Raw genomic sequence first — 25,553 nt, 5'->3', positions numbered from 1 at the left:
CATTACACAGCTTGAATTTCATCAAAGCCCATGAGCATTTAGTCTCTGGGTGTTACCTCATGAGCAATGCTTTTAACTAACCTGACCTCATGCTTTTCAACCCTGTCACCTACCACTGTCAAAGGGAGTGTGGCACAGGGCATGTCAAACAGGAAAGACAATTATATCAATTCAAGTTTACAAATACCCATTCAACACCTACTATGAGCCAGCATTCTGCTAAGTGCCAGGGACAGAGAAATGAACAACGATGATATGGCATGGGTGCCTCTGAAATATAATTCCAGTAGCAGTAGCTACCATGTCCTGATAGCTTATAGACCAGGCCCCAGACTCAGTGTCTGACATGCATTGTATCACTTAAACCTCACAGCAATCCCTAGCATCACACTCATTTATAGTTGGGAAAATGGAGGCTTAAAGAAGCTTAGTATTTTGCCCTGGATTATCAGGCAGTAGAGCAAGGATTTAAACTTTGAGTTTATGACTTGGGTGCATTCTTAGAAGCACTTGCTCTGCGTCTTCAACATGTTTCTGTTCTGCTCAAAATAGATTCTTGCTCCTTTTATTCTTTGAGTCTTGCAATGTAACTTTGGGGGCAGGTATGTATAACATAAACAATCTTCCTTTGCTTTGCCCCTGGAAATTCCACACGTCCATACAGCAGTCTCTCCCTGGATTTCTCCAACATTCCTTCATCTACAACTTTCAGACTGAGAGAGCCTGTGGGTGGAGGCAGTGCAGGCTCATATATATATCTTAAAGATATCCCTTACGATTTTTTCTGCCCTGATATCCCTGACTGTGTGTTTCGTCCATTTCCGTTGTATGGGTTTTTGCAAATCCCTTCAAATCCTTTGTGAACAGGTAATGCATAAGTAAATCAGCTATGCCAAATATACCTGCTCAGTTTGTCACATGAATGTAAGCTAATAGATGCTTGATATGTGAAGAAGCCTCAGAGAATGTCTTCTCTAGTTTTCTGTGGAGTTTCATTTCACTCCACAGAAATGCTTCTTTGAGGTTATTGGGTTCCTCACTCCCACTGCTCTAGAGTACACCCCTATAATTCTTTTGCATATAGAGCATTCCTGGAGCATTTCTCTGAAGAATGGATTCTCTGATTAATAAAAATTCAATTTCTCATTGGAACCCTTGTACATTACTGATCAGAATGTAAAATGGTAAATCACTGTTGAAAATGGTATGGTGGTTCCTCAAGTCATTAAATATTAAATTACCATATGATTTAACAATTTCATTTCTGGGTATACAAATGAAAAAGAAGTGAAGGCAGGGATTCAGATGCTTGCACACTCATGTTCACAACAGCGTTATTCACAATAGCCAAAAGGTGGAAGCAATGCAAAAGGTGCAAGCAATAGCCAAAAGGTGGAAGCAATGCATTATTCACAATAGCCAAAAGGTGGAAGAAAACAAAATGGGGTATACATAAAAAATATTATTCAGACTTTAAAAGGAGGAAATTCTGACACATGCTACAATAATAATGAACCTTGAAGACATTATTCTAAGTGAAATGAACCAGACAAATAAGGACAATTACTGTATGATTCCCCTTATATGAGGTGCCTATAATAGTCAAATTCATAGAGTCAGAAAATAGAATTGTGAGTATCAGAGGCTGAGGAATGAGAAGTTATTGTTTAATAGGTATATAATTTCAATTTAGGAAACAGATGGAAATGTCCTGGAGATGAATGGTGGTGATGGTTGCATGACAGTGTGAATATATTTAATGTCACTGAACTATATGTCCTTAGAAGTAGCTAAAGTGGTAAATTTTATGTTATGTTTTGCCACAATTTTTTTTCAATTTCTCACTTAATGGAAGAGGAATCTGAGTTTCAAGGTGAAGTGGTTTGCCGGACGTCACTTGGCAAAGTGAGTGGCAGATTTGGGAGTAGTAGAACTCGGGGGTACTGGCCATCAGGCCATGGCTCTCCCTGTTGTAATATTCCTCCTCCTGGGTATAAAGGGTCCAGAGGAGACTTCAGGGAAACTCCAAAAATCAACATCTTCAAAAATCAACATCCTCTAGAATCAGGAAGTTTTTCCACAGAAGCCCATTTTCCTCCTCTGTGGCCTTGCTATCTTCATTCCATTGTTTTTCTTCATTCCATTTTTGTCTCTCTTTTCTCCCTGAACCAAATGCTCTTGATAGTCAAAGCAAGCATGGTCCTCCTGGCAAGGCCCTGAAGTGCAAATACAGATAGAATGGGCTCCAATGGAAAACGTATGTAGACGGGAGTTTTTTTGTTTTCTCCAACTCTCTTGGCTCTGAACTGTTGGATTTCATTCAAAGTAGACTTTCCAGCCCTAAGTAGGCTCCTAATGCAAGAGTTTTGCTTTCCATGTGTGTCTTTCCTGAGCTTGCTGGTTGTCTCCCATGGATGCTCCTGGCTGCTATGCTTCTGCTGCCTTGCCTGTTGAACTTGAACAGTGCCTCCATTATTGGAAAAGCATGCCCTGGCAAGCTCTGAGGGCACATCCTGTCCAACCTGAGAGAAGGCACACCCTTGGGAAACAGGTTGTTTCACCCACTGCAAAAATATCTGCTCCCTTTGCACGCTCAGTATACCAGGACTGAGACCACAGAGCAACATAAGTCAAGACTTTACTTGGTCTTTAGATGGAGCAAAGGCTTAACCTAGGGTAGGATGGCAAAGAAAGGTGTTGAGAGTTTGAAAACCACCCTGAAAGCTAAGATGAACCTTCCACAAGTGGGTCAGCTAGTGCTGTGAAGGGAAACCATTTTTTCAGTCTTTAATCAATAAATATGTATGGAGCATCTCTCATGGGCTAGACACTGTATTAGGAGATGGGGATATCTGAAAAATGACAGAAATAAGTCCTTTGCCCTCATGGAGATTATACTCCAGGGGAGGAAGCAGATAAGTAAGGAACAACTAAATAAGAACATGTTAGACTGTGAAGTGCAAGGGAGAAAACAGTGAGATGATGGTGGTTAGGTTAGTAGGAGAAGGAAGTTATGCTGCTGCTTTAGATGAGGTGGTTGGAGAAGGCCACCATGAGAAAGCTGAGACCACCAAGAATCTAAGCTGAGACCTGAAAGATAATAGGAATATATTAAAAGCCAGAGCAACATATGCAAAGGCTAAAAGTCAGAAAGAAGGTGCCATGTGTGAGGATCAGAAGGGCCACTGGCATGGCAGGAGGATGGGCAGTAAAGGAGATAAGAGACCAGGACTTATGGGTCTTGTTGGTGACCCTCCAGTAGAGAGTTTAGCTTTTTTTCAAAGGAGAATAAAAGGAGGCCTTTGAAGGTTTAAACATAGATGGAAATGATTCTGAACAGACTTCACCTCCTTAGGTGAGACCTCCCTACTCTGATCATTCAATTCTCTAAATTACTGGGTCTCAATTTTAAATAAGCCCATCTCTGCTTTCTTGCTAAAGGGTAGAAATTGGGCTGTCAGAAATTCCAGAGACCCATGAGATTCCTGAATGAACTGGGCCATGTTAAATCAACTTGCATGTTTCCATCCCTTCATCTGCGTTTAAGGTGTTGGAATTCGGCATTAAAAGCCTCCTCCTGTCTGAGGCCTGACAAAGTAGGAAGAAGCTCAAGAGCATGTCATTGATCTCACTACATCTGGAGTAAGATCAGGCAAGCTGATCTTTAAATTAAAAGTACAGATTTCTTTCCATGCCTCCTCACACTTAACTAAAATTAAGCAACAGGTCTTGAACTGGTGAACAATGCATTCATCAAAATCTATCTAGGCATAATTTATCAAAGCTACAATTAACCTTAATTGAGGCCCACCCATCTGCTCCCCATTGCCCTGCCTCACCCCCACCTAGAGAGGAAAACCCAACCCACTCCCCACCTGTAACCCAGAAAAATAGAAACTGTTTTATGAGAACATATGAACCCAGAGCCCTTTTACGGAGTAATCCTCTATGTCCTATTCCCTGTAACACTGGATTGGGCTTTGGGGTATGGAAAACAGGTTGACATCTGGAAGAAATGTAAGGAAATATATGTTCCAGCTGGAAAGGTAGGATTCTGGCCCATTTTCCTTTCCACTGAAGGATTGTCTTTCCTTGGTCATTTAAAGTATTCCTGGCTCCTTCCTGACTTCTTTCTTCTCTTTCATTTGTCCCACAGATATGTTTTTCAAGCAGTTAATATATGTCATGCAAAAAGTGTCTTTTATGAGTCTTTTCTGGATGATATAGTAGAAAAGCTTGAATTCTGAAGTCGGAAGACCTCAATTTTAAGTCCAGGGAAATTTTGCTTGCCTGGAGCAAATAATTTTACTTCTCAAAATTTTGGTATCTGTTTTGGCAACCTACAGGCTGCCCTGAAGATCAAATATAATAATGGGTATGAGAGCTCTGTAAATCATAAAATGCTTCAAAATGATAGTTGGCTTGGGAGGATATTGCATTTGTTTTAAGATAGATCTCCTTGTGGTCGCTCACAACCTCTAGCCAGGGGAAGCTAATGGAGGTTAGACTTCACTTGTACATGCTCCTTCCAAGCCCCCTTGAGCAGTCCTAACCATGTATTCCAATGGTCACGTGTCTTTGTAAAGTTTGGGAGATAATGATATTTTAAAAGTAATTGGAAAAAGTAATATGTCTTTCCTCTCCAACTTTTTCACCACCCACCTTTCCCTGCTGAACAGTAATGAGTGTCAATAGGCATTTTTGGTATCTGGACAAAGAGAAGTTGAGTCAGGGATACATGAAGTTTGGACTGAGTGGCACATGTTTCTGTAGTTGACAGTCACTTCCATGTGTAGTTAGGTTATCACCAGGCCTACTAGTATAGGAATGGCTTCCAGGAATTCTCCTGACTCTACAATGTCAACTCATTTGGCACCATAACATCAAAGTGCAGGGCCAAGGGCAAAATTGTGGTATGAACATGTCCCATGGTACTCAGCACTCGGTAATGGAAGAGCAATAAGATTTGAAACATATGGGACCAACAGCTAGTTTTCAAAAAGCTCTTTGATTATTAGACGTATACAATTGTAAGTAGAAGATTCAGTTCTCTTTTACACCTAATTAAAAGTTTGCTACTATCAGAAATATACTTAATAGTACAATGTACACGAATATTAAACCACCAATTTTTTTGTTGTTGGGAATCTTGCAAAACAGAATGGATCACAATTCTTACGGTTTACAGGTCATGAACCTGTGGCAGTATTACCAACAGCAAGCATATCTGTATATGAAGTCAGATGTTTATCACATCAAATCAGTTCACCTCTTAGCATATCTGACGCTCTTTGTGCTAACAAAATCTGTTGGTTGATGAAAATGAATACAACGTTCCCTTAGACACAGAAAAATGGCCAGATGAAGCAAATGTTCTGCCAAAACTCCCACACGTATCCATTCATAAATCAATGTAAGTAATATACTTAGATTACATGATCTTGCATGTCAGTACAAGAAACAAGTTAAAATTGTTCTTCTGTATGCCTTATTTTTTAGAATTACTGATCATATAAAAATTTTTTAGAATTACTGATCATATAAAAATTGCCCTAAAACTTTATAGAGGCATGTTGGGCAGTACATGAATAAAAACTTGTCATTTTAAAAAATTTGATGTTTGTAATATTTGCCAGCTTTTTTACAATTGAAAATTACTATGAATTCTTGTCTCGTTCTAAATATTTATTTTGTGTTTTTTATGCATGCTTAATTTAGTTCTCTTTTTTATTTAGAGGGCCCCCAAATTATTTAAACTTTAAGCCCATCAAAGCCTAGGTGATTTGATGAAAAATGTGATTCCTCCACCCTGATGTAAACACAAGTCTGGTATCCCTAACTCATGCACAGCTACACCCTTCATGTAAGAGCTCTGAAGCCAAGAGTGCACATTGCAGATGGCAGGGCCTGCCACCCAGGATAAGAAGCAGAGCATCCCAGAGTCTGCCAATGAAAAGATTCTAACTAATGGGTTCCTGGAATTTAGGGTTGGGATAGGATGCCAAGAGAAGGGAAGGAAGGAAGGAAACTGAAGTGGTTACCAAGGCAAATGCCTCTCAGATAACAGCCATATAGAGCCAGCTTACAGTGAAGATATTCAAAGATTGTTTATACATCTCACCCCACACTCCTATTTCAGCGACAATAACTAACCATAGGGAAATACCTATGTGGTGGCAAATGTTAGTTGTCTTCCAAAATCCATCTTCCTCCTTCCCTAGATATCAATTTTAAGCCAAGCATATAGACACACTCATGTAGAGATTCCACTTCCCTGCTTCCTTTGTGATTGGCTGTGGCCACGTGTTCACCAATGGGACGTGAGCAGAAGAGCTGTGTGTGACTTGTGCCTGGCTTGCTTTTTAAAAGAAATTGCTTCCTTTGGCTTTTTCCTTTCCCCTCTCTGCCAGTGGGGAAGTGACAAGTCTTATTTTCAAACATGCAGATAAGAACAATGATTTGAGCCAGAAGTTCCCAACTTTTCAGTTCATAGTACCCTTAGTATCTCAGTAATTTTATCACAATGCTGCTGGGCCAAAAGGAAGAAATAACAGTTCTGTTTATTAAGTGGCTTTGTCCAAACAACCTAATAAATACTTATGTCCTAACAACTTCATGTCGAGAACTGTGAAGGGTCTGAGATTTTACTATATTGGTAAGCTAATGAGTTAGCCAGCCACATCTCATGGAGGTTGACATGAGACTCCTGGGTCGGAGAGAAAGGAATGCACTACTCATGGCAGCAGCAATGCTCCATGTGACAGCATTAGTTTGGTTTCCTGAGCTTCAATTCCATGGGATTATGTGACGAGGGCTGTGTGACACCTGCACACACAGTGGGTTGTGTTACAGGAGAGGTAACCTGAATCTCAGGTTACCAAGCTTTGGCAATCTGAATCTTTTATAATGAGCAGTAAGCCTGGCTGATCTCTGCCCTAGAGGGAGACATTATTTCTATTAAACTAGACAGTAAGTAGACCTGCTCTTTGTTCCAGATGGAGTCATTATTTCTGTCTTCTAAGTCTATTAGCTATACAAACATCAATTTGGGGATCAAAGATAATAAGTGTCTCTTGCAATATGATGCTTACAATAGATGCAAAACCATGACAAATACATGGAGCATCATCTCCCAACATTTAGAAGCCATTTGCAAAAAATATATATTATGCATAAATCAAAAGAAAAAATAGTTTTACTTTAAAACAACTGCAATCACTTGGTAATGGGATGTGCGCATCTGCTGGACACCACACAACTCCTCAAACCTTGGGATAAGATTAGATACCACCACCCCATTCTCTCTTCCACGCTTATTTTCTCATCGTAGTTGCTTTTTATCATAGCAACCACCAAAGACCTGGCCTCATAAAGGTATGATGTCATCAAAAGGAAGTAGTATAATACTTTCTCAATGTTGAAACTGTGAACTAAAGCTAGTAGCATATGCAGTGTCTGTCAGATGTTGAGGATCCTTTGTTTTCCTCAAAAGTGGTTCTCCTGTAGGTTCACTGAAGCTCTCTGGGACCACGTGGTGCATGGTTTGGGAACTACAGCACTAAGCAATGGTGGAAGAAGCGCTTGATTCTGAGTGGCCTTACAGAGTAGATCTGTCTTGCTAGCCTAGACTAAATGGATTATTCTACCCAAGAGATAAAAAAAACCTTCTATCTTCTTCCAGTTGAATTTGTGGGGCTTTTTGTTGTAGTAGCACCACTTTTATTCTAACTAATACAATCTCCTACATAATTTTGGCCATGCCTCACTACACAGTATTTGATGACATATGCTCTTGCACTGTGAAAAAAATTTTTCCCATGTGTTTCTTTTGTCTTTACGACCTCAATCATCACCTCAATCAACATTTATTGAGCCTTTTGACTATGCCCCAGCCCTGGGCTAAGCATCCTTTCAAAATCCAAGTGCACCTATGTTCGTCAATCTCCTCAGCTGCAAGCTCAGCTACTCTTCAGCCACATCTAAAGCAAGGCCCCGTCCTATCCAGCAAGTAGAATCTGGACGTCACACTGATGCCTTACTCCCAGGAGTAGCTAGTGCACCTTTGCTGCTGGCCAAGTTTGGGCCTGGAACCCAGTGAGTGAGTTGAATAGAACTGAGTGGATCAATAATTTTTTGCCAATCTGATTAGGACTAAGACACTTCAGACCAAAACTCAACCTGACACACCCAGCAAGACATAAAGAAAAGAAGCACACAAGCAGCAAGATAGAGAGTGCTCATTTGTTCAAGTGCTGAGCTGGCCTAAACTGCTACTGGGGCAGTGAGCCCTGTGTGTCTTTGAAAAAAATCGCAGGAAAGGCAGCAGCCTCTGGCCCATCAGCAGCCGAAGGGAAAAAAAAAGAAGAGAGGTATCTGGACCCTGGGTAGCACTGGGAGAAGCAGGCTCTGTGTCCACTTCTATAACATAGGTGAGGTGTGTGAGCAAGTGAGCCCTGACACCCTCCAACTCTGCAGCATGGAGAGAGAAGAGAGTGCTGAAGAGCTCCAATCCCCCCACACCCTAAATGAATGACATTTTAATGCACACTGATCACTAGTAGATTTGACCCAATAAGAATCTTAGAATTTGAATAATCTTTGCAAATTTTTCTTCTGGAGGGCAGCATAGAGGAGAAAGATGAAAGATGGCGGAGCTTGGCTCTCCTAAAGACTACATTGTGTAATATATACATTTTTACTGCTACAGGAAGAATTCATTTACCTAAAGATTTCAGAAGGGTTGAAATAAAACATGACTTTTGGTAAACTTTAAATAATCTAGAGAATTTATCATGATCTGAGACCAGATATCTGGTTTTAAAATCAATCATTATGGGACACCTGAGTGGCTCAGTGGTTAAGTGTCTGCCTTCAGCTCAGGGCGTGATCTGGTCCAGGGATTGAGTCCCTCATCAGGCTTCCTGTGGGGAGCCTACTTCTCCTTCTACCTCTGTCTCTGCCTCTCTCTCCATGCTTCTCATGAATAAATAAAAATAAAATCTTAAAAAAAAAGATGATGGAACTCAAGCACAGAAAAATTAAGTCATTTGCTCAAGGTCAAAAGTGGCAGACTGTGATTTTAATTTAGGTACTCTGATGTCATGGTCTATGCTCTTAACTCTCATACTTTATAAGCTCTACCAAAAAAGGGGGAGTGCGTAGAGGAAGAAGCTGTCAATGAGCAGTGTTTGGCAAGGGTGTAATAAAAATGCACTCTTCCTAAATGTATAAATTGCTACACATTTTTTAGAAAATAATTCAATGTGCATCAATATTTTAAACATACCTTCCTTTTGACAGCAACTCAACTTCTAAGAATTTTATCCTAATGATTTCAGAGTTCAGAAACATAGAAGACTGTCTTTTAGAATGTTCACTACTATAGTGTCTGTAACAGTGAAACCCTGGAAGTAACCTAGATGTCTATCAAGAGGAGATTACCTAAATAAATTCTACTACTTCTATATGGTGCAGCCAACAAACAGGATCATGGGTATCTAAATTTTCTAACAAGAAAGCCACTGTGGTCCATTATGGAACCACTAGGATAAAACTTTTCTAGTCATAGGGCTGGCCTTTTATGGGGGTAAAGTTGGTGGTTGCCTTGTAATGACATTTGAGGCACAGAGAAGTTCCCTGCCCACTTTTGCTTCAAAATACCACTCCCACTCATGACCAATATTCTCCCACAGATCCCTTTAGGTTGATCTTTGCTCCCTGTGCTCTCCACTGCAGCGATACTCTGGGAAGCCATAACCAATTATCTCTAACTGCTTATGATAAAGGTATTAGAAGCTAAGGTATGTTGAAGGCAGCTTTTCTTTCATAAGAGTTGGTGTGGTAGCATGAGAACATTAAGTACTTTCGTGAAATTCTAAAACATAGAAACCAATACAGGGAAAGGGGGGAAAGGGAGCTAAAGTTGGTTGAGCACCTCCTGAGGACAATGAACCCCATCTCATGTGTGGATGAGATTCCAGAACAAGCATGTCAAACAAAAATTGCATATTATCAAAATGAATCTTGAAAATTCCTTAAGTCACTCAGAAAATACTTTATATAGAGAGAGTCATATGTATATTTCATCAATGTGAAACATACATCTTACATATGTAATAAGCATTACATATTAAAATATTTCAGGGTGTTTTATTACATAAAAGAGAGAAACATAGGGGCACCTCGTTGGCTCAGTGGGTTAGGCGTCTGACTTCAGCTTAGGTCATGATTTCAGGGACCTGGGATCAAGCCCCACATTAGGCTCCTCACTCAGCGGGGAATCTGCTTGTCCCTCTGCCCCTCCCCAACTTATACTCTCTCAAATAAATAAATAAAATCTTTTAAATATATATATATATATAAAGGGCAAGTGTTGTTGAATTTACATAAGTTATTTGTGTATGTAATATAGTTCCTACTGTATATAACTTAATACTTTCAACAACAGTGAAAGGTGATCATATTAGCCTCATTTTGTAGAAAAGTAACTGAGGCTCTGAAAGGCTAACTGATTTTCCCAAAGTCACACAGCTAGTAAGAGCCAGACACAGGACTTAAACTCAGATTTTCCTAGCTTCAAGGTCAGTTTTATCCACTTGCTCACAGTGCCATTCTTCTTGATCCCTGCTCCAACAAGGGTCAGGAACCCCCTCAACTTGTGAACTTCACGATTTTGTCCTAAAATTGGCTCTGGCCTTGACACATGAATGGTAGTGCAATTACTGGATCATTCAGTAATTCTATTTTTAATTTTCTGAGGAACTTCCATACTATTTCCCACAGTGTGCGCACCACTTTGCATCCCCACCATCCCCGCCAACAATGCATGAGGGATCCTTTTGCTCCACAGCCTCATCAACGCCCATTGTTTTTTGTTTTTTGTTTTTTGTTTCTTATTTTAGCCATTCTGATGGGTGTGAGGTGATATCTCATTGTAGCTTTGATTTGCATTTCCCTGGTGGTGAGTGATGTTGAGCATCTTTCCTTGTGTCTGTTGGCCATATGTATGCCTTCTTTGGATAAGTATCTATTCATGGTTTCTTGTCTATTTTTAATTGTGTTATTTGGGGTTTTTTGTATAAGTTATCCATATATTTTGGATACTAACCCTTTATCAAACATGTCATTTGCAAGTATCTTCTCCCATTTAGACTGTCTTTTAATGTTGTTCATTATTTCCTTCACTGTGTAGAAGCTTTTTATTTTGATGTAGTCCTAATAGTTTATTTTTGCTTTTGTTTCTCTTGCCTTAGAAGACATATCTAGAAAAATGTTGTTACAGCTGATGTCAAATAAATTATAGCCTGTGTTCTCTTCTAGGATTTTTATGGTTTCAGAGCTTACATTTAGGTCTTTAATCTATTTTTAGTTTATTTTTGTGTATTGTGTGAGAAAGGAGTCCAGTTTCATTCTTTTGAATGTAGCTGTCCAGTTTTCCCAATACCATTTGTTGAAGAAACTTTTCCCCTTTGCATATTCTTGAGTGCTTTGTTGAAAATTAATTGGGTGGCTCAGTCGTTAAGTGTCTGCCTTTGGCTCAGGTCATGATCTTGGGAGTCCTGGGATAAAGCCCTATGTCGGGCTCCCTACTTAGTGGGGAGTCTGCTTCTCCCTCTGCTCCTTCTCTCTCTCTCTCTCTCTCTCTCTTGCTCACTCTCTCTGTCTCTCAAATAAATAAGTAAAATCTAAAAGAAAAAATTAAAAAATGAAAATTAGTTGACCATATAATAGTTTATTTCTGGGCTCTATTCTGTTTGATTGTTTTATATGTCTATTTTTATGCCAGTACCATACTGTTTTGATTACTACAGCTTTGTAATATGTCTTGATAACTGGGATTGTGATACCTCCAGTTTTGTTCTTTTTCAAGATTGCTTTGGCTCTTCGGGGTCTTTTGTGATTCAATATAAGTTTCAAGATTATTTGTTCTAGTTCTGTGAAAAATGTTGGTGGTATTTTGATAGGAATTGCATTAAATGTGTAGACTAGTTTGGGTAGTACAGATACCTTAACAATATTTTTTCTTCTAATCCATGAGCATGGAATATCTTTCCATTTCTTTATGTCATTTTCAATTTCTTTCATCAGTGTTTTAGTTTTCAGATTACAAGTCTTTCACCTCCTTGGTTAACTTTATTCCTAGGTATTCTATTATTTTTGGTGCAATTGTAAATAGGACTATTTTCTTCATTTATCCTTCTGCCGTTTCATTATTAGTGTATAGAATTGTAACAGATTTCTGTAGATTGATTTTATACCCTGTGACCCCACTGAATTCACTTATCAGTTCTAGTGGGTTTTTGGTGGAGTCTTTAGGGTTTTCTATATACACTATATGCCATCTGCAAATGGTGAAAGTTTACTTCTTCCTTACCAATTTGGATGCCTTTTATTTCTTTTTGTTATCTGAGTGCTCTGGTTAGGACTTTTTTCCCCGCATTGAATATGATGTTAGCTGTGGGTTTTTCATATCAGGACTTTATTATGTTCCCTCTAAACCTACTTTGTTGAGGGTTTTTATCATGAATGGATGTTGTACCTTATCAAATGCTTTCCCTGCATGTACTGACATGATCTTATAGTTTTTAACCCTTTCTCTTATTGATGTGATGTATCACATTGATTGATTTGTGAATAAATCCCACTTGATTATGGTGATTGATTTTTTTAATGTATTGTTGGATATGGTGTGCTAATATTTTGTTGAGGATTTTTGCATCTATGTTCATCAGAGATATTGGGTTGTAGTTCTCTTTTTTGTAGTGTCCTTATCTGGTTTTGTTATCAGTGTAATGCTAGCCTCATAGAATGAATTTGTGAGTCTTCCTCCCTCTTATATTTTTTTGGGATAGTTTGAAAAGAATGGTATTAATTCTTCTTTAAGGGTTTGGTAAATCCACCTGTGAAACCATCTGGCCCTGGACCTTTGTTTCTTGGGAGTTTTTTTTGTTTTTTTTTGTTTGTTTTTTTTTTTTTTTTAGTTTCTTGGGAGTTTTTGATTTGTCATTCAATTTCATGCACTTTTCCTTATGTATATTATACTCCAATTAATAAGTTATAAAAGTATATGTAGGATGCTACCATTTGTGCAGAAAACATCTCTGAAAGTACAGTAAGAAAAAACTGCCTCTCTATTTCCTGTGAACAAGTAAACTGTATAGTGGGGAGGGAGACTGGGTGGCTGCAGGGCAGAAATGGAAGGAAATTTTCATGTTATACTCTTTCATACTTTTGAATCATTTTAATGAATTCAAAAAGTTAACTTATTTTTCTGATAGTTTTTTAAAATCATTTTTTCAAGAGTAAGTTTACACTGGGCATGCTGCCCAGAACAATTATGTTTTTGTAAATACAAAGTTTTATTTGGGAATTTTCTAGAGCACTCCAAAGTGCGTCATCATAAACTGTGACTTGAGGTACCTTTATTTAAAAATTGCTGCACTCTGAGGTAACTTGCTCTCCAGGTGAAGAACATACAACAATATCAATTGTCAACATAAGAAAGATTTTCATAGCAGAGTCTTGAGCATCTTGAAAATGAAGAAGGAATGGTTTAGGAAATGCTGACTATTTCAAAAAGCTGAAAGGCAACTGGGATTCAATTTGTAATGGAATTTTACATTATGCCCTCCAAAAAAGAAAAGCTTGCCCTTCTCTCCCTGTACATTTGAATCCATTACAAACCCTTGCGGTAAGTTTTGTACACTGTGTTTGCACATGTCTGTGTATCTGTGTTATTTCTAGTTCAAGTCCAAGACCCTTCCATCAACAAGATCTTCACATGTCGTATGAGTTGATGGGGGTAAGCTATCCAAAGTCTCCATGACTTCCATGCAGGGCTGAGGAACCCTTTGGAGAGAACTCTTCCTAAAGGAAGGAATCCGATAGAACAAGCTTGTGCTCGCAAGTAGAATTTGGTGGCTGCTACTTGGCTTAGTGTCTCAGCCCAGGATCCCCATATATTCGTGTTAGAGTCCTATGGGGGGAAATAACCAAAAGAGCTTTTTCAGTTAAAGAACACTCACCCAATTTAAAAAGTGAAACAAAACAAAAATATCTCTATGGGATGGTAGAAGAATCTAAGCAACACTGTATTTGTTTCCTGAGACTGCTACAAAAATTACCACAAACTGGGTGTCTTGATATAACAGAACTTATAGTTCTGTTCTTCGTAGTTCTGAAGGCCAGCAGTCTGAAATCAAGATCTCATCAGGACAGCACTCTCTCCAGGGGCCTAGGAGACCATTCATCCCTGCCTCCTCCATCTTCTGATGGCTGCCCTAGCATTTCTGGGCTTGTGGCCACATCATTCCAAGTCTTTCTGCTTTCATGTCACTTTCTTTTTTTTTTTTTAAGATTTTATTTATTTATTCATGAGAGACACACAGAGAGAGAGAGGTAGAGACACAGGCAGAGGGAGAAGCAGGCTCCATCCAGGAAGCCCAATGCAGGACTTGATCCCAGGACCCCAGGATCACGCCCCAAGCCAAAGGCAGACACTCAACTGCTGAGCCACCCAGGCGTCCCTCTTTATGTCACTTTCTTATGTGTATGTCTGCATCTTCTCTGTATGTCTATCTTATAAGGATACAAATGATTGTATTTAGGGCTCACTAGGATAGTACAGGATAAGTACTTCCTCTCAAAAATTTTTACTTAGTCATGCCTACAAAAACATTTTTTCTTGGAGTGCATAAATGGCTCAGGTGGAAGAGCATGTGGCTCTTGATCTCAGGGTCGTGAATTCAAGCCCCATGTTGGGTGTAGAGATTACTTCTAAAAAATAAAATCTTTAAAAATAATAATAACTAATAAAAACTTTTTTTCTCAATAAGGTAACACTCACAGATTCCATTCCATTCACAGGGCCATTTTTTTGGCCTACCACACTACTGTCACATGCTAATAATGAAGTAAAATCTAAAGCAGGGGGACAGGGTACTCTCCCCTGCTTTGCCCTGAATTTCAGTAGCACAGGGTAATAGTATAAGACACTGGGAGAAATTAACAAGGCAGGAAACCACAAATGTCGGAGAGGATGCGGAGAAAAGGAAACCCTCTTACACTGTTGGTGGGCATGGGAACTGGTGCAGCCACTCTGGAAAACTGTGTGGAGGTTCCTCAAAGAGTTAAAAATAGACCTGCCCTATGACCCAGCAATTGCACTGTTGGGGATTTACCCCAAAGATACAGATGCAATGAAACGCCAGGACACCTGCACCCCAATGTTTCTAGCAGCAATGTCCACAATAGCCAAACTGTGGAAGGAGCCTCGGTGTCCATCGAAAGATGAATGGATAAGGAAGATGTGGTTTATGTATACAATGGAATATTACTCAGCCATTAGAAATGACAAATACCCACCATTTGCTTCGACGTGGATGGAACTGGAGGGTATTATGCTGAGTGAAATGAGTCAATTGGGGAAGGACAAACATTATATGGTCTCATTCATTTGGGGAATATAAATAATAGTGAAAGGGAATAGAGGGGAAGGGAGAAGAAATGGGTGGGCAATGTCAGAGAGGGAGACAGAGCATGGAAGACTCCTAACTCTGGGAAACGAACTAGGGGTGGTGGAATGGGAGGAGGGCAGGGGGTGGGGGTGACTGGGTGGCGAGCACTGAGGGGGGCACTTGACGGGATGAGCACTGGGTGTTATTCTGTATGTTGGCAAATTGAACACCAATAAAAAATAAATTTATTATTAAAAAAAAGACACTGGGAGCAGAGTTCAGAGATACAACACTATAATTGAACTGACTTAATCATAAGGACCCAAGAGAAACTCCCTCTGATTGACCAGAATTTTTTAAGATGACAAGCATAGAGGACTTTGCAGGGAGCTGGGATCCTGCATTACCAGGAAGGGGCAAGAACATCCAGTGACCTTACTATGTGAACACCTTTGTACACAATACCAGTACACAGAACCTGTGGCTGACTTGGAGGAAGTAGAGAAGAGACTCCTGCAACCTCTAGTTGAGGCCGTTAATCTGACAAGTCAACCCATTCCAGGTGACCCAACTCCTGCCTCTTGTGGAACAGTGTGCTCTGCCTCATGAGGAATAGCCAGCTTAGTGCTTATCAAGGCTTCACCAGCCAATCCCACGCAGCTTAAGCCTTCAGGTCGTTCTGGGTCTACATGATATGTGCCAGGCCCAGCCTGGGGCCAGTTTCAAAGGTCACGCCTGATGTGTCTCAAACAAATTTGGGATCTGTAGGAGGTGAATGAACAAAGACCTGGAACACATACTAGACCAGAGGTAGAACCCTGGCAGTTTGGGGTACCACAGGTACATACTAAGACATAGTCCAGCGGGGTTCCTTGTACCAAGAACTTACAGGCAGTACCAGCACATCAAACTATTTAAGAGCTATGGGTAGGGATGTAGGTAGGACTGGATGGGGCTTAGACATTGTTAAAACACCTAGGGGACTATCTTCGGGCAAGTCCTGAGATCGCTAAGCAGAACCTGAGCTTTGTTTTGTTTCATTTCATTTTGTTTTGTTTTAAAGAAAGTGAGTGCAGATTATGTTATTGTCTTTTTCCCTGCAGACCTGCCTTACTAATCTGCTACTTGATAGAACCCCATGTAACACTCCAAACACTCAAGTAGATGGAGAATGTCCTGCCACCCTAACCATTCTCCTTCAGTGTGTCCGTGGAAAGCCTCAGCTCAGACCTCCAAAGGCAGAGCACAGAGTGAAGGCTGGCATCCCTGGATCCTTGGTTTGGCACTGAAGTAGGAGAGAGCATTACAGTGGAAAGCCTGGGCTGGAGGGTCAGGGTCTCACTGCTAGGGTTTGATGTTCTGTGATAAGATAAAGTGGTAGGTGGGCTTACTGCAAAGAACTGGGTTTTACTTGCTGGGAGCCTGTTCAGCAACCCATGGGCTGCACCCAAATGCTTTTAAAAAAATTATATATATATATATATATATATATATATATATATATATATATATATATATAGTTGTTTGTTTTGGGCTCCTGGTTCCTGCAGTATCAGTTTCTGTCAGACCAGTTTGTTAAAAAAGCACTATGAGTAAATACCAGAGGCCAGGATGAAACTAAGTAGAGAGACTTAAGTTTTGTTTTTTTATAACTTGAATTTAATTCCCTCTCAGGGTTAAACAGAGTTCTCTTCAGAATAAAGACTGTCCATTGGCTGAAAGGGAGTTTCGGAGCTGGGGGACAAGCCTGGAGTTGGAGACGGGACCTGAGGCATTGGAGGTGTTAGATTGCCTCTAGGAGCTTTAAAACACCAAGAAAGAAAAGAGAGGAGTTGATCTTTTGTTGTATACTACCTATGTTACTGAAAAGTTAGGGGAAAATGTTCTAAAGTGATTGCCATTCACAATGCAATAGGCAAGGTCACTGAAGGATCTTCCCCAGAAAGTTTTATAAAATGCCGTCCCTCCAGCACTTGGACTAAGGTGAGATAAGTAAGAGGATGCCCAGACACTCAGCAATCAAGATGGATAATAATGGAATATTTTACCAAATCAATAAATGCAAAAAAATCCATGGTGAACAAATTATCATTTTTTTACAGATAGGTAGGATCTGTCCCTGCCTCTGTTTTCTCTGAGGTTTTAAGCACCTACAGCTGCAGTTGCATCAAGTGGAGGTAAGGCTACTTCTCTGGGTGAGAGATGGAGAGAAATTTGTAAGTAACAGCCCGCACAGTGCCCTCATCACTCACCACTTTACTAAAAACTACCTCCATAGAAACACCTTAATGACTGCTGGTGTATTCAGTGACTGTCTACAGGTTTTCATTACAGGATATGTCTCTGGATATTGGGTTGTTTGGATTAATTTGAGAGCCTCTCTGCGATGGACTTCAAATGACATTCATGATCCCTCACAAAGAGACGTATGGGCTGGATGACAGTGATGATGATCAGTGGCATCCTAATAACCACCAGAAATAGAGTTAAATTGTTTTCATCAAATCTACATGTGAGGGGCACCTGGGTGGCTCAGTTGGTTAAGTGTCTGCCTTGGGCTCAAGCCATGATCCTGGGGCCCTGGGATTGAGCCCCACATTAGACTCCCTGCTCAGCAGGAAGTCAGCTTCTCCCTCTCCCTCTGCTGCTCCCCCTGCTTGTGTGTGTGTGTGTGTGTGCCTCTTGCACTCTCTCTCTCTCTCTCCCCCTCTGCTAAATAAATAAATAAATAAAGTCTTTAAAACAAACAAGCAAACAAATGGACAAAAACCCACATGGGGATACTGTGAGTGGTGCAGGGACCCAGAGAGTACAGCAGCAGAAAGAAAATGGGAGGTTAAATCCACTCTGACCCTATGTGTGAGCCTGAATTAACATTCTCAAGGAGTACCACTGACGAATTTACTTTCTTCTTTTTTCCTTTTCCCCAGTGGGTAGGAAGTCCCCCTCCCTGGGGAGATAGTGCTCCCTTGGAGTAGCAACTATACAATGATGAATAAAAGAGTGGTGTGCTGGGTATGTTCTACTCTATCCCACCAGATGGACTTTCAATCCCACTCTGTGATTTAGTGGGATGATCTTTATGAAAGGTACCCACAAGGATCTCTGGTCCCAGGACTGTGAGTTGGGTTAGGAAAATGGGAGGCCACAGCAGAAGATTGGAAGTGGGAGAAGAGAGAGATTAAGGTATCAGGCCCCTGGCTGCCCTCCTGCTGGGCTACAGATGGGCAGTGTTCCTCCACTGAAGGCCCAGGCTAGTCAGTTCCTCTTCCTAGCAACTCTGTCTGAACTTTGTAACCACTTCCTTCCACAGTCTCTTTAGACCTAAGGTAAAGTTCTAGGGCTGGGGGTGATTGGTGGTGGGACTGGTCCTCAGCATCCCTTGTTGGTTTCCCTTAACCTTACCCACACCTTTGTAATAGCCTTTTATTAAACCAGGCTCCATTGTTCTTTGCTGGTGTGGCATCTGTTGCAGGACCCTGACTGATCTGAGTACAGGTGCCTATCACCCAGCAAAGGTGGTGCACAGTCCAGTCCTCGGGACCCTTGACCCTGGCAGTTGTCTTTCCATTTGGAAAATATAGCAGCCCTGCCTGGTTTTTCCTGGCGGTGGGTCCTGGCACAGTCAAGTGCACCTGTGAATGAGCGAGCTGCAGGAAGTTTTTAAAAATGGGCAATACCCATTAGCATCTCTGCCTCTTTGGATTTAAAATACTTGTTCAAGAATGAGAAGTTTGACCTCTTTCCCTAAGGTATCCAATCACATGAACTGAGAGAGGAAAGCCCCTACTCAGCAGAAATAAAAGCTTGAGCAACTTTGTTACCATTAAGCTTTCTGCCCTGTTTTAAAACACTGAGAAGAGCAGAGATTTCAGGCCCCAGACAAGGTGCTCTGTACCTCTGCAGTTGAAAAGATGACAGATGACAAAAGACCAGAAGTACCATCTGCCTCCACCTACATCTTTAACTTGGTGTCTCATACCTACTGTCTCTTGGAATGAATGTGCTCAACACTCTTACATGCTACCTCTTCTGCTGGTTGAGGAATCTATACAATCAACTTTTTATATGGGGTGCGTTAAAAAAAAAAGTTGAGTGGTAAGTTTGACATGGCAAGGGATTGTGGGCACCGGCTGGCACTGAAAAGCATTGAATCAAGACAGCAGATGCAAGCCTAGTGTGCAGGATCTGGGTCATCAGAGCTGCTACACCAGCGTTAGCTCAACCTGGATGAAGGTAGGTCTTCCAGAGCAGGCGGCAAGGAGATTCTGATCTCCTTTGAGAAAAGTGCCACTACCTAGGTTGTTTTCTTTCTTGCTTGCTTTCTTTTTAATCAGAGTTCTATAAGCAACAATATCAATAGACTTGTTTTCTTTTTCTTTCCTAGACTAGCACTGAGAGTGCTAATGAATATAAATAAAAATGGGCCATTTAGCAAAATTAATCTTTACAATAGCAATGAGAATAGTGATTAACTCCAGCTGGTAAAGAGCACGTGTGCGCGCGCGCACGTGTGTGTGTGTGTGTGTGTGTATGTAAATTCAAGCTACACTAAATTTTTGCACTTTACTGTATGTAGCTTATACCTCAAATTTTTTTAATAGGGTCATATGAGATAAGTTACCTGATACTGATACTGTATATAAATAAGTCTTTCCTTCTTTTTTTAAAAATATTTTATTTATTTGTTCATAAGAGACACAGAGAAAGAGAGGTAGAGACATAGGCAGAGGGAGAAGCAGGCTCCACACTCCCTGCGTGGGACTCCTCCCACATTGGGACTCGATCCCGGGACTCCAGGATCACACCCTGGGCTGAAGGCAGGTGCTCAACCGCTGAGCCACCCATGCATCCTTTAAGTCTTTCCTTCTACTCCTAAATCTGCCATGGATCTCCCTTCCATACTGCTGATCACTGCCTAAAACTCCAATATTTAATCCACTGGATATAATTTTTTAAAATAGTTATGGATTCACAGGAAATCACAAAAAAATTGTATGGGAAAGTCCCATGCACCCTTCCCTCTTTCTCCCACAATGCTGACATCTTGCATAACTATAATATCAAAACCATGAAATTTGGGATCCCTGGGTGGCGCAGCGGTTTGGCGCTTGCCTTTGGCCCAGGGCGTGATCCTGGAGATTCGGGATCGAATCCCACGTCCGGCTCCCGGTGCATGGAGCCTGCTTCTCCCTCTGCCTGTGTCTCTGCCTCTCTCTCTCACTGTGTTCCTATCATAAATAAATAAAAAATTAAAAAAAAAACCATGAAATTTATATTTGTACAAGCCACAAAGCTCATTTAGATTTTATCAGTTACACATGCATTCTTGTGTGTGTGTGTGTGTGTGTGGTTCTATGCAATTTTATCACATGTATAGATCCATGTAACCACCACCACAATCAAAATGCAGAACCATTCCACCACAACTTGATAGGATTTTAATAGGAGAAAAGGTAGTATTTATAGTCCTCCTCCATCTCCCTAGCTTATTTCCTGTTCTGTAATATACTGAGGAGTGATGACGGGAAATCAGAGACATCTCGGTTCCCCTGATGATTATTATTGATCCAGAGGTGGGTGTGCAATCTAAATGGGTATTTGGCCCAATTAAACAGTAGAGTAGGGACACATGGGTGGCTTAGTGGTTGAGTGTCTGCCTTCAGCTCAGGTCATGGTCCTGGGGTCCTGGGATGGAATCTCATATCGAGCTACCCATGGGAAGCCTGCTTCTCCTTCTGCCTGTGTCTCTGACTCTCTCTCTGTGTGTCTCTGATGAATAAATAAGTAAAAATTTTAATAGATGAATAAATAAACAGAGTATGAAGAGTCTGTGGTTGGGAGGAACATTTTCTCTCTCTTTTTCCCTGTGTCTCCCTCACACCTCTCTGTAAGAAAAGCCAGGTGAGCCTCAATAAGGAAGCACTGCCGTGTAGCTCTGATGATCCTGGCAGGTAATTTACAACCCTAAGGAAAATCACCAGTAGGATGAAGCTGAGGACAGCAGAGTGAAGGAGTGGAAAAGAACCTAAATTCTAGAGGACATCATCAAGAAATTGATCCCCACTGTTACTGGAGCCCATCCTTACTCTAGACTTACCCACCAGTGATACAGTGAATCTCTTATTGTTTTAGTCAGTGTAAGTCAGGATGTTCTGTATCTTACAGTCAAAAGCAAGATAGGGGCACTTGGCTGGCTCAGTTGGAAGAGCATGTGACTCTTGATCTTGGAGTCATGCATTTGAGCCTCATGGTGGCTATAGAAATTACTTAAATAAATAAAATTTTTTAAAGACAAAAGCAAATTAATGCAAGAGTATTACAAAACAACCCATAGCTAACATATTTAACAATGAAAAATGTTAAATGCTATCTCTCTAAGATAAGGAATAAGACAAGGATGTCTGCTCTTACTACCTCTACTCAACATGGTGCTGAAGGTTCTAGCCTAGAAAATTAGACAGGAAAAAGAAATAAAATCACCTTGACTAAAAAAGAAAGAAGCACAATTATCTCTATTCAAAGTTGACATGATTGGGTGGCTCAGCTGTTCAGCATCTGCCTTTGGCTTGGGATGTGACCCTGGAGTCTCAGGATCCTGGAGTCTTCCTGCATGGCGCCTGCTTCTCCCTCTGCCTGTGTCTCTGCCTCTCTCTCTCTCTCTCTCTCTCTCTCTTTCATGAATAAATAAATAAATAAAATCTTTAAAAAAAAAACAAAGTTGACATGATCTTGTCAAGAAAATACTAAGAAATATGCACAAAAAAACTTTGAACTAATAAGCAAGTTCAATAAGTTTACAGGATACAGATACAAAAATCAATTGTATTTCTATACACCAGCATGAACAATCCAGAAATGAAGTTAAGAAAATAACTTCATTTATAATAACACTAAAAAGAATAAAATATCTAGGAATAAATTTAACAAAAGAGGTACAAGACTTGTGTGCTGAAAACTTGTAAAATATTGTTGAAATTAAAGTTTCAAATAAATGGGAAGTCATCTGTGGTTATGGATCAGAACACTTATTATTGTTAAGATGGCAATACTCCCCAAATTGATCTACAGATTTCACATATTCCCTATCAGAATCCTGGCTCCCTTCTTGCAGAAATTGGTAAGCTGATCCTAAATGCATTTGGAAATTCAAGGGACTCAAAGCCAAAACCTTGAAAAAGAACAAAGTTAGAAGACTCACTGATTTAAAAACTTACTACAGTTTCTAATATGTCTCAAGCAGGGGAAACAAAACAAAAAATAAGCTATTGAGACTTCCTCAATATAAAAGTTTCTTCTCTTTTAAGATTTTATTTATTTATTCATGAGAGACACACAGAGAGAGGCAGAGACATAGGCAGAGAGAGAAGTAGGCTCCTCATGGAAAGCCTGATTCAGGAATCGATCCCAGGATCCTGGGATCACACCTTGAGCCAAAGGCAGATGCTCAACCACTGAGCCACCCAGGTGTCTCAAAATAAAAAATTTCTGCACAGCAAAGGAACAATCAACAAAACTAAAAGGCAATGTAGGGAATGGGAGAAGATATTTGCAATTGACATGTCTGATAAAGAGTTAATATCCAAAATATATAAAGAACTTATAAAACAACGCCCCCAAAATGAATAATCCAGTTAAAAAAAAACGGGCAGAAGGCACGGAGAGACTTTTTTCCAAGGATACACAAATGGCAAACAGACACATAAAAAGATGCTCAACATCACTGATCATCAGGGAAATACAAATCAAAACTACAAGGAGATATCACCTCACACCTGTCAGAATGGCTAAAATCAACAACATAAGAAACAGGTGTTGGTGAGGATGTGGAGAAGGAGGAGCCCTCTTGCACTGTTGGTGGGAATGCAAACTGGAAAACAGTATGGAGGTTCCTCAAAAAGTTAAAAATAGAACTACCCTAAGATCTAGCAATTGCACTACTAGGTATTTACCCAAAGAAAACAAAAAAATAACTAACTCAAAGGAATATATGCATCCCGGTGTTTATATCAGGATTATCTACAATAGCCAAATTACAGAGACAGCTCAAGTGTCCACTGACTAAAGAATGGATAAAGAAGATGTGGTACACACACACACCACTAGAATATTACTCAGCCATAAAAAAGAATGAAATCTTGCCATTTGCAACAACGTGGAGAGCTAGCTAGAGAGTATTATGCTAAGTGAAATAAGTCAGTCGGAGAAAGTAAAATGCCATATGATTTCATCCATATTTGGAATTTAAGAAACAAAACAAATGAGCAAAGGGGGAAGAAAAGAGAGGCAAACCAAGAACAATAGAGAACAAACCAATGGTTACTAGAGGGAAGGTGGGGAGGGAGATGAGTTTAAAAAGTGATGGGGGGGATCCCCGGGTGGCGCAGCGGTTTGGCGCCTGCCTTTGGCCCAGGGCGCGATCCTGGAGACCCGGGATCAAATCCCATGTCGGGCTCCCAGTGCATGGAGCCTGCTTCTCCCTCTGCCTATGTCTCTGCCCCCCCCGCCCCCCGCTCTCTCTCTGTGACTATCATAAAAAAAAAAAAAGTGATGGGGATTAAGGAGTACATTGGTTGTGATGAGCACTAGGTATCATACGGAAGTGTTGAATCACTGTATGGTACACATGAAACTAACATTACACGGTATGTTAACTAACTGGAATTTGAATTTAAAAATTAAAAAAAGGGCAGCTCAGGAGGCTCAGCAGTTTAGTGCTGCCTTCAGCCCAGGGCCTGATCCTGGCGACCTGGGATTGAGTCCCACGTTAGGCTCCCTGCATGGAGCCTGCTTCTCCCTCTGCCTGTGTCTCTGCCTCTCTCTCTCTCTCTCTCTCTCTGTCTCATGAATAAATAAAATTTTTTTTAAATGAAACTTAAAAAAAAACCCTACTACAAAGCTTCAGTAATATAGACAGTACATAAGAATTGATATATAGTTTGATGAAACTGAATTAAGAGTCCAACAAAAAATGCTTACATTTATGGTCAACTGATTTTCAACAAGAGTGCCAAGACAATTCAATGATAATAAAATTCACCAGATCATGCTGGGACAAATGGATATTCACATACTAAAGAATTAAGTTGAACTTCAATATCATACCATGTACAAATATTAATTCAAAGTTGATCAAAGACCTAAATGTAAGAGTCAAAATTATAAAACTTTTAGAAGAAAACTGGTGTGTAGCTTCACAACCTTGGATTTGGTAATGATTTCATACACACACACACACACACACACACACACACACACACACCCCTTGGATTTGGCAATGATTTTATATATATATACCAAAAACACAAATGACAAAATAAAAAGATAAATCCATTGGACTTCATCAAAATTAAATACTTTTGCCTCCTCTTGAGCCAGTTCCATCCCTGCCTGCTTCAACCATAGCTGACATGGAGCACACCTTCATTGCCATCAAGCCAATGTGCATGCAGCATGGATTGGTGGGTGAGATTGTAAAGCTTTCAAGCAGAAGATACTCCACTTTGTGGCCATGAAGCTCCTTCAGGTCTCTGAGGAACTCTTGAAGCAGCACTACAATGGCCTGAAAGACTGTGTCCATTCTTCCCAGGGCTGGTGAAGTACATGAACTCAGAACTGGTGGTGACCATGGTCTGAGAGGGCTAAACGTGATGGAAATGGGGTAAGTGATGCTTGGGGAGATCAATCCAGCAGATTCTAACCCATGCACCATTCATGGGGACTTCTGCATTCAAGTTAGCAGGAACATTAATAACGGCAGTGATTCAGTAAAAAGTGCTGAGAGAAAAAATCAGCCTATGGTTTAAGTCTAAAGAATTGGTTGACTGCAAGTCTTGTGCTTTTGACTGGATCTATGAATAAGAGGCGGGCAAAGCATCAGTCCCCTTTGGTACCACTTGGGAGGGAGCTCACTCCTGGATTATGGAGTTCACCTCTCCACAGTCCGTGCATTAAAACTTCCTATCTGGAAAAAAAAACAAAAAAAAAACCAAAACTTTCTGCCTGGAAATGTACCACGTGGGTCCTCGCCTGGAATGAAGGACTTTTTCTCCCAGCTCCTGGAAATGTGGCAAGAAGACAGTGCTCAAGTGTCAGCCC

General features: G+C 40.5%; 1 pseudogene; it reads left to right on the top strand.

Annotated features, from left to right (window-relative positions):
* The window catches only part of LOC112923675 (nucleoside diphosphate kinase B pseudogene), a 44,564-nt pseudogene extending 19,248 nt beyond the window's left edge, over nt 1-25,316 (top strand).
* The last annotated feature ends 237 nt before the right edge of the window (nt 25,317-25,553 follow it).

This window comes from Vulpes vulpes, chromosome 2 (assembly GCF_048418805.1).
Source record: "Vulpes vulpes isolate BD-2025 chromosome 2, VulVul3, whole genome shotgun sequence".
Classification (NCBI taxonomy): Eukaryota; Metazoa; Chordata; class Mammalia; order Carnivora; family Canidae; genus Vulpes; species Vulpes vulpes.
Note: the sequence above shows the minus strand (reverse complement) of the source record. Positions and strands in the feature narration are given on the sequence as shown.